A 9,251-nucleotide genomic window follows, 5' to 3' on the forward strand; every position below is an offset into this window, starting at 1 on the left:
TCTGTTGACCTTTTTTTTTCTGCTCTCGGGCTCATCTATGACGAGACTGACCAGACTGCCTTTGCCGAGAGTCAGCTATCCCTCTTCTGACTCTCTAGATCAGGTTATGGCTTTAGCGGTACGTCTTGACCGACGTCTCAGAGAACAACGACTTGAGGTTTTTGTGGCTCCCCCATGATGCATCCCGAGCTTCCGTTGCTTCGTTCTTCCACGGGAATCTCGGATGAACCAATGCAACTCGGGGCCTCCGTGTCTCCCCAACAACGTAGAGTGCTCCGCAGGAAGAATGGTATCTGCTTTTACTGTGGGGATGACAAGCATCAAGTGAAAAACTGTCCAAGGCGTAAGAATAAGCAGCCGGTAAACTTCCGCGCCTAAGTGACCATCGGGGAGGTCACTTGGACGCACTGGTATTTCCCGTAAATATGAAACCTAATAAGATCTTGCTTCCCTTTCAGATCTCTTTTGAGGGTAGGTCTGCCACCCGCAGTGCCTTCATGGATTCAGGGTCTTCTGCTAATATTATGTCTGTAGAATTTGCTATGTCTCTAGCTATGCCACTGATTGATTTGCCTAAACCTGTCCAGGTAGTAGGTATCGACTCCACTCCACTCCACTCCACTTGCTAATGGTTATTTTACGCAGCATACCCCTGTTTTTGAACTCATTGTTGTCTCCATTCATTTGGAGCAGTGCTCTGTACTGGTGTTGCAGGGATTATCATCCGATTTAGTTTTAGGCCTTCCCTGGTTGCAGATGCATAATCCCACGTTTAACTGGAATACTGGGGATCTTACCAAATGGGGTAATGAATGCATGAAGTCCTGTTTTGCTGTTAATTTTATTTCTCTCCCTGAGGAGGTGAACACTCTACCTGAGTTTATTCAGGACTTCGCTGATGTTTTTTCTAAAAAGGCCTCCGAAGTGTTACGTCCTCATAGAGAATACGATTAAGCTCCCTAAGGGTAGGATTTTTAATCTTTCTTGTCCCGAACGTGAGGCCATGAGAGAATATATCCAGGAAAGCCTGGCCAAGGGTTACATTCACCCCTCTACTTCTCCGGTAGGTGCTGGCTTCTTCTTCGTAGGGAAGAAGGATGGTGGTCTTAGGCCATGCATCGATTACCGAAACTTGAATAAGGTCACTGTAAGGAACCAGCATCCCTTTCCTTTGATTCCTGATCTCTTCAATCAGGTTCAGGGGGCCCAATGGTTCTCTAAGTTCGATCTTCGGGAGGCTTATAACCTTATCCGAATCAGAGAAGGGGATGAGTGGAAGACTGCGTTTAACACGCCCGAAGGTCATACCTCGTCATGCCCTTTGGGTTGTGTAATGCTCCCACGATCTTCCAGAATTTCATAAATGAGATTTTAAGAGACTACCTTGGGGTATTTCTTGTAGTGTACCTTGATGACATACTTGTGTTTTCCAAGGACTGGTTGTAATGTCGGGGTAGGGAAACAGACAAGTGAGCCCTAATCTACCCGCCACTCAGTCCCTGCCTACTTGCAACGACCTGCCCTAGGCGACGGGGTACAACTGGGCAACGGTCCCTACACTCAATAGGTGCACGACAGACAAACAGACAAGGGTACAAAGAAGCCAGGGAAATGGGGAAGTTGCCCACGGGAACACCGTGAGCAACAATCGAGGTGAACGAGCCGAGTCAAACCAGGAGATGAGCGAGGTACAAAAACGCAGAGCAGAAGAGTGGTCAGAAAAGCCAAGGTCAATCACAAGCAGAGGATCAGTAGTTCAAGAAGCTGCAGCAGGGCCAGGAAACAAACAGAGAAGAATCACAAGCAAAGGAGTAACAGGAAAGGCAGGTATAAATAGACAGAGGGCGGGAGCTAGCTCCGTCTGGCCAGGCTGTGATAGGCTCTCCCACTCCTAAGCCTGCCATCCTGGGTGGTGGAAGATGGAGTCAGTCTCACAGACATAGAAGCAGGTGCAGACTGATTACCTATGGGCGTCGACACAGAAGTTGTGTCTGGCAGATCCTTTACACTGGTCCTCCCATATTGAGCATGTCAGGAAGGTGCTCCAGGCCCTTCGGGAAAACAAACTCTTTGCTAAATCCGAAAAATGTGTGTTTGGGGTGCAGGAGATACCATTTTTGGGTCAAATCCTCACTCCTAATGAATTCTGCATGGACCCTGCCAAGGTTCAGGCTGTGGCTGAATGGGTCCAACCTGCCTCCCTGAAGGCGTTACAGTGCTTCCTAGAGGTTTTTTATTAATTATTACAGGAGATTTATTGCTATCTTCTCAGTCATCGCTAAGCCCCTTACGGATCTTACTAGTAAAGGTGCTGATCTCCACCACTGGCCTCCGGAGGCGGTCCAAGCTTTTGAGATCCTTAAGAAGTGCTTTATCTCTGCCCCAGTGCCGATTCAGCCTAACCAAATGGAGCCATTCATCATGGAGGTTGACGCCTCCGAGGTGGGAGTGGGTGCTGTCTTGTCCCAGGGCACGAGGTCCCTCACCCATCTCCGTCCCTGTGCCTACTTCTCCAGGAAGTTCTCGAATACTGACAGTAACTATGACATGGGCAAACGCAAACTCTTAGCCATTAAATGGGCATTTGAAGAGTGGCGCCACTTCCTGGAAGGGGCTAGGCACCAGGAAACTGTCCTTACCGACCACAAGAATCTGGTTTTCCTAGAATCTACCTGGAGGCTAAACCCGAGACAAGCTCGATGGGCGTTGTTTTTTACTAGATTCAACTTTGTGGTCACCTATAGGGCTGGGTCTAAAAATATTAAAGCTGATGCACTGTCGCGTAGCTTCATGGCCAGCCCTCCTTCGGAGGAAGATCCTGCTTGTGTTTTGCCCCCAGGTATAATCATATCCTCTGTTGATTCTGGCTTAGTCTCCGAAATTGCGGCTGATCAAGGTTCAGCTCCCGGGAACCTTCCTGAGAACAAGCTGTTTGTTCCCCTGCAATTCCGGCTAAGGGTACTCAGGGAAAATTATGACTCTGCACTATCTGGCCACCCAGGAATCCTGGTTACCAAGCATCTCATTGCTAGAAACTATTGGTGGCCTGGGTTGCCTAAAGACGTTAAGGCCTACGTCGCCGCTTGTGAAATTTGAGCTAGGTCCAAGACTCCCAGGTCCCGACCAGCAGGCTTACTATGTTCTTTGCCCATTCCCCAGAGATCTTGGACCCATAGCTCCATGGATTTTATTACCGATCTGCCTCCATCTCAAGGCAAGTCGGTGGTGTGGGCTGTAGTAGACCGCTTCAGTAAGATGTGCCACTTTGTGCCCCTCAAGAAACTACCCAATGCCAAGACTTTAGCTACCTTGTTTGTCAAACACATCCTGCGTCTCCCTGGGGTTCCTGTCAATATTGTTTCTGACAGAGGGGTACAATTTGTTTCATTGTTTTGGAGAGCTTTCTGTAAAAAGTTGGAGATTGATCTGTCCTTCTCCTCAGCCTTCAATCCTGAAACTAATGGCCAAACTGAGAAGACTAATCAGTCTCTAGAACAATATTTAAGGTGTTTTATCTCCGACTGTCAATATGATTGGGTCTCCTTCATTACCCTCGCCGAATTTTCCCTTAATAACCGGGTCAGTAACTCGTCAGGGGTCTCCCCCTTTTTCTGTAATTTTGGGTTTAATCCACGGTTCTCCTCCGTTTCACCTGGTGGTTCCAACAATCCAGAGGTAGATGTAGTTCATCGGGAACTGTGCACAGTCTGGGCCCAGGTTCAGAAGAACCTAGAGGCGTCCCAGAGCATACAAAAGACTCAGGCAGATAGAAGACGTTCTGCTAACCCCTTGTTTGTGGTCGGAGATCTGGTGTGGCTATCTTCAAAAAAATTTGCGTCTTATAGTTCCATCCAAAAAATTTGCTCCCCGTTATATAGGGCCGTACAAGGTCATTGAGGTCCTTAACCCTGTCTCCTTCCAGCTGGATTTACCCCCGTATTTTCAAATACACTACGTGTTTCATGCCTCCCTCCTGAAACGCTGCTCCCCGTCATTGGCTACATCAAGGAAACCCCCGGTCCCTGTTATCACCCCTGAAGGGGTAGAATTCGAGGTGGCCAAGATTGTGGATAGTAGTATGGTCCAAGGCTCCCTCCAGTACCTGGTCCATTGGAGAGGATACAGGCCTGAGGAGAGGACTTGGATACCCGCCCGGGATGTTCACGCTGGGGTTTTGCTCAGGAGTTCCATCTTCGGTTCCCCAATAAGCCAGGTCCACCTAGGAAGGGTCCAGTGGCCCCTCATAAAAGGGGGGGTACTGTAAAGGATCTGCCAGACACAGCTTCTGTGTCGACGCCCGTGGTTAATCAGTCTGCATCTGCTCCTAGGTCTGATAGAGTGACTCGATCTGCTACCACTCAGGCTGGTAGGCTGAGGAGTGGGAGAACCTATCACAGCCTGGCCAGACGGAGCTAGCTCCCGCCCTCAGTCTGTTTATACCTTCATTTCCTGCTCTTCCTTTGCCTGTGATTCTGTCTGGTTTCCTGGCTCTGCCGTTCCTGCTAGTACTGTTGACCTCTGCTTCAAATTGACCCTGGCTTTACTGACTACTCTCCTGTTCTGAATTTGGTACCTCGTACACTCCTGGTTGACTCGGCTCGTCCACTACTCTGTTGCTCACGGTGTTGCCGGGGGCAACTGCCCCATTTCCCTTAGCTTCTGTGTACCCTTGTCTGTTTGTCTGTCGTGCACTTATTGAGCATAGGGACCATCGCCCAGTTGTACGCCATCGCCTAGGACGGGCCGTGCAAGTAGGCAGGGACTGAGTGGCGGGTAGATCAGGGCTCACCTGTCTGTCTCCCTACCTTGACATTACAGAAATCCTGTTCCATGTAAAAACCCCCTCAAAAAACAAGGGGGCACTCCCTCCGTCTGAAAAAAAAACAGGTTCAACCTGCAGAGGCGACAAGCCTTCTTTACTGTGAGAACTGTCAATCTATGGAATAGTCTACCGCAGGAGCTGGTCACAGTAGGGACAGTAGATGGCTTTAAAAAAGGCTTAGATAATTTCCTAGAAAAAAAAATATCCGCTCCTATGTGTAGAAATGTATTACTTCCCCTTTCCCATCCCTTGGTTGAATTTGATGGACATGTGTCTTTTTTCAACCGTACAAACTATGTAACATTCTTCTTTAACCTAGAAAGAGAGAAAGGAATTGAATAAAGATAGTAAACATCCTTTTGTCAGTTTGCATGGAGTTCTGCAAGCTTTAGGCCAGGGCTACACCTAGACTTATTGTAGTGCTACTGATTGATTTTAACTATTGAGCTGCAAAAGCTATCCAAATGAGTACATTAGAGGCCCTATTACACCGGCCAATAATCGGTCGGTGAAGCGAGCGCCGATCAACAAGACATCATTAATCGGCACTCGTTTGCTCCTGTCCCACGGAGCTATGGATGGGGACAAGCGGTCGTTACTCTGATCGCTCGTCCACATATGTTATTATAATGTCGGCAGCGCGTCTCTCTGATTACACAGGGAGATGTGCTGCCGACAACGATTATATTTAACTTTTTTAAAACTACACGATCAGCTAGATGATCGAGCGTTTGCTGGTTCATCTGCTGATCGTTGCCCTGTTCACACAGTGTAGAACCCCCTTAAGTTGCATGTAATCTTGTGGACTGTATCTGTCACTCAAGAGTTAAAATCAATCAGTAGCACTACAAAAAGTCTAGGTGTAGCCCTGGCCTTAGGTATTAGGGCTTGTCCACACGTAATTGAATTGCTGCAGAAAATTTTCTGCAGCAATTCCGTTGAAAGTGGCAGACTTTCCGCTGCGGCAAAAACGCACCATTTCCTGTGCTCTTAACTTTAGAAAATGGTGCGTATTTTGCTGCGTTTTTCATAATGTTGGGAGATGGGGATATCTCCTCTAAAAAACGCAACAATTCAGTCCACTTTCCGCAGCAGGAATTGACATGCTTGCAGTCCGAAAAATACGGACCGCAGGTCAATTTCCGCTTGGAATATTTACGCAGCGTGTGGATGAGATTTGTTAAATTCACCCACTTTGCTGCTATTGTATTTTCGATCCGCAATTCCGGACGGAAAATACACAGCAATTCCGCTACGTGTGGACGAGCCCCTTAACAGTCCTGCTGATAAAACAGTTATTTCAATTGTTAATTCTCTCCATAGTTACATAGTTAGTACAGTTGAAAAAAGGCACATGTCCATCAAGTTCAACCACGGAATGGGAAAAGGCAAGGGATGAAACAAATATTCTACATATTCACATAGGAGCTGATATTTTTTCGTTCTAGAAAATTATCTAAGCCTTTTTTAAAGCAATCTACTGTTCCTTCTGTGACCAGCTCCTGCGGTAGGCTATTTCACAGTTCTCACAGTAAAGAAGGCTTGTCGCCACTGCTGGTTGAACCTTTTTTTCTCCAGATGAGGGTGTGCCCCCTTGTTTTTTGAGGGGATTTTACATGGAACAGGTTTTCACTATATTTCTTGTATGTGCCATTAATATATTTATACAAATTAATCATGTCCCCCAGGGGCGTAGCTAAAGGCTCATGGGCCCGGGTGCAAGAATTCAGCTTGGGCCCCCCTACCCCTCCCCAGCACCACCATCATCATCAGACCCCTGCGCGCTCCTATGCCCAGACGCCTTGCCCAACAGCCCCCATAGTATAATGCATCCACACAGTTAATGCTCCCATAGCTGCCCCCACACAGTATAATGCCCCATAACGTATACTGCCCCCCCATAATAGCCCCATACTGTATAATGCTCCCCATATCAGCCCCCCATACAGTATAATGCCCCCCCCACAATATCAGCCCCCCCATATAGTATAATGCCCCCATATGTGCATAATTACTTACCTATCCCCGTTCCCACGTCGAGTGGAGGATCCTTCGCCTCCTCCGGTGTGTACTATGAGTGACTCAGCGCAGGCAGGCGCGATGATGTCGCTACATCCCGCCTGCCTGCGTCGAGCCGCTCACGGCACAGGGAATGCTGGATCAAGGAGATGTCAGCTCCTTGATCCAGCATTGATTGGAACCGGGACCTCGGTGAGTGACTCACGAACCCCAATGGGGACGCGACCCACAGTGTAGGGATGTCACGATACCAAAATTTGGACTTCGATACCGATACTTCGTTTACTTTGCCAACAGTAATAAAAAAATAAAAAAAAGTTCTTCCATTTTCTGATGTGAGGCACGAGGTGTGATGATGAATTTTGAATGTGCCTCACATTAATAGTAATTAACCTCATCATGTTTCTCAGTCATAATGGGTTAATGTGTAAGGTACATGATGGGGTTAATTACTATTAGTGTGAGGCAGATGGAGGTTAAATTCATCATCACACCTCGTGCCTCACAATTAGGCCCCATGCACACGGCCGTAAATAATCTCCATTCACTTTCATGGGTGTCCGTGCCGTAGAAATGTTCCGAAAATTCTGGAACATGTCCGTCCTTTTGCATTTTGCGGGCCGTTCTCCCATACTTTGTATGGGAGCACGGCCCGAAAATGCGGGTGGCAGTCGGCGGCCGGCCGTGCCCGCAATCGCGGGCCCTGATTGCGGGCACGGTCGTGTGAATGGGGCCTAAGTGATAGAAAGCAATTTTTATTTTATTTTTTTACAGAGTACACATCATAAATGATGCAAAAAAATTGTTGTGCAGGTTATTACGGGCGCGCCAATACCGATTATGTGTATGTTTTATGTATTGAGACTTATTTTAATGTTTATTATAAAAAAGATGTATGTGTATTTTTTTAATTTAACATTACTTTGTTTTTATTTTATTTTTAAACTTCAATGTACTGGCCTATAGCTATATGCCAGTACATTAGCCTGTGTGCTGATAGCACACAGGCAGTTGTTAGGACATACCTGTAATGGCAGGAAGGAGGTGAAGGGAAAGTGAGCCCTAATCTACCCACCGCCCTGTCCCTGCCTACTTGCAACGACCCGCCCTAGGCGACGAGGTACAACTGGGCGGCGGTCCCTACGCTGTCTAAGTGCACAGGAAAACAAACAGGGAACACGCAAGGGAAGGGGCAGTAGCCACGGAACGCCACGAGGAAACGGAGCGGCGAACGAACAGTCAGGACCAGGACGAAGTGAGTACACCCAGCGGGCACGGAGACAGAAGCAAGCCAGGGGCAAAGCAAAGCAGGTCAAGCAGAACTGCAGCAAGGCAGAAGCACGGCAGAAGCAGGCTGGAGCAAGCAGCAGTGGGGCCAGGAATCCAAAAGAATTACAAGCACTGAAGGAGAGAACAGGGCAGGTAATAAAGGACAGGGGGCGGAGCTAACTCCGACAGACCAGGCCGCGATAGGCTCTCCCACTCCTGAGCCTGCCACCCTGGTTGGTGGGAGATGGTGTCAGTCGAACAGGTCTGGCCTCAGGTGTGGACTGATTAATCCCAGGAGTATACCTAGATGAAGTACCTGGCAGATCCCTAACAGTACTCCCCCTTTTATGAGGGACCACCGGACCCTTACTAAGGGGACCCGGTTTAGTGGGGAAGAGAAGGTGGAACCTCCTGATCAATACCCCAGCGTGAACATCCCGTGCAGGTACCCAAGTCCTCTCCTCCGGCCCGTATCCTCTCCAATGGACCAGGTACTGGAGGGAGCCCTGGACCATCCTACTGTCCATAATCTTGGCCACCTCGAATTCCACCCCCTCAGGGGTGAGAACGGGAACAGGAGGTATCCTCGAGGGGGACCAGGACGGGGAGCAGCGTTTAAGGAGGGAGGCATGGAAGACGTCATGTATGCGAAAGGATGGGGGGAGCTCCAGACGGAAGGATACAGGGTTGAGGACTTCAATGATCTTATAAGGTCCAATAAATCGGGGAGCAAACTTCCTGGACGGGACCTTAAGGCGCAAGTTCCTGGACGACAACCAGACCAAATCCCCGACGACAAACCGGGGGTTAGCAGAACGTCTACTATCCGCCTGAATCTTTTGTGCGCTCTGGGACGCCTCTAGGTTCTTCTGAACCTGGGCCCAGACAGTGCACAGTTCCCGATGAACATCCTCTACCTCAGGATTATTGGAACAACCAGGGGAGACGGAGGAGAACCTTGGGTTAAACCCGAAATTACAGAAAAATGGGGAGACTCCTGACGAGTTACTGACCCGGTTATTCAGGGAAAATTCAGCAAGGGGAAGGAATGAGACCCAATCGAATTGACAGTCAGAGATGAAACACCTTAAATATTGTTCCAGGGATTGGTTGGTCCTTTCCGTTTGGCCATTAGTTTCGG

This window comes from Rhinoderma darwinii, chromosome 4 (genome assembly GCF_050947455.1).
Source record: "Rhinoderma darwinii isolate aRhiDar2 chromosome 4, aRhiDar2.hap1, whole genome shotgun sequence".
Taxonomy (NCBI): Eukaryota; Metazoa; Chordata; class Amphibia; order Anura; family Rhinodermatidae; genus Rhinoderma; species Rhinoderma darwinii.